Source organism: Lactuca serriola, chromosome 5 (genome assembly GCF_051521515.1).
Source record: "Lactuca serriola cultivar US96UC23 chromosome 5, Lser_US96UC23_V15, whole genome shotgun sequence".
Taxonomy (NCBI): Eukaryota; Viridiplantae; Streptophyta; class Magnoliopsida; order Asterales; family Asteraceae; genus Lactuca; species Lactuca serriola.
In genome coordinates this window covers 28,414,826-28,415,792 of record NC_136412.1, presented here as the reverse complement: position 1 = coordinate 28,415,792, position 967 = coordinate 28,414,826, and the positions used below count along the sequence as shown (strand labels likewise).

General features: G+C 27.6%; 1 long non-coding RNA gene across 1 annotated transcript; it reads right to left on the bottom strand.

Moving 5' to 3' along the window:
• LOC145049489 (uncharacterized) lies at positions 1 to 635 on the bottom strand. The gene is made up of 3 exons (XR_013683289.1): positions 568 to 635; positions 200 to 384; positions 1 to 121 (listed from the first exon to the last, which is right to left on the bottom strand). It is a non-coding gene; the product is annotated as an uncharacterized LOC145049489 (long non-coding RNA).
• Between the last annotated feature and the right edge of the window lie 332 nt (positions 636 to 967).

Here is a 967-nt window from a genome sequence, read left to right as displayed (position 1 = left end):
TTGAACAATTCAAAATCAAAGTCTAATATTCAAAACAATTCAAATCAAAATTCTTAAACAATTAAGAACAAAACAACACTTATTCCTTGACCATCTTGTCGAGTTAACGCATCTTCAATCTCTATACATAAAACAAAAATAAACATATTTAGTATTAAAAAAATGTTACCAAATAAATTAAAAGCACAAAACTTATTACCTAGCTATATTATTCGGATTTTTGGCACACGTACGACAATGTCTATTAAGACTACTTGTACCGTGTCTTGATGGATCGGCTTTAAGTGTAGCAAAACAATACTTACACCTTGCTTGCCTTCGTTCAACCCCATCATTTTCTACTACCCACAACATATCAAAATGTTGCCAACATGTGGACCTCTCCTTCAAATTCAAATGCTAAACAAATTAAGTAAAAAAAATCTAGGTAGATTTAAACCATGTAAAAAATGAAGTATCAAAGTTATAAAACTAATAGATTCAAAACGGAACCTAATTGAAGTATAAAGACGTAAATTAGTCAATTACTTTAAATGCATATTTGTATAAAATTAAAAAGAAACATACTTGAATTGGGAGGTTAGCTTCCATGAATGTTCTTGAAAAGAAAAAATAACTCAAAACCTTCAACTTAGAGAATAATAAGTTAAGTGAAAATGTAGAGGTGGATGGGCCAATTTATAATGAGAAGTTGTGAGATGTTGACAAAACATGAAAATTAAAAGATTGCTAATGTCAAAAAATTTGTCTCTTGCTTTTATGTTTAAATTTTCAAAGTTGAAGCCTTCAAGGTCAAAGATACAAAAAAAACAAGTTAGTGTGGGTATAAATAAATAAATAACTAACAATTTAGAATTTCAAAATATCTTAAATTAAAACACACAACCTAAAATAAATTATCCAATAGTCAAATACATAATTTCTTAAAAAAAAAAAATCAACGTACAGTGCCTTATCCAAAGTATGA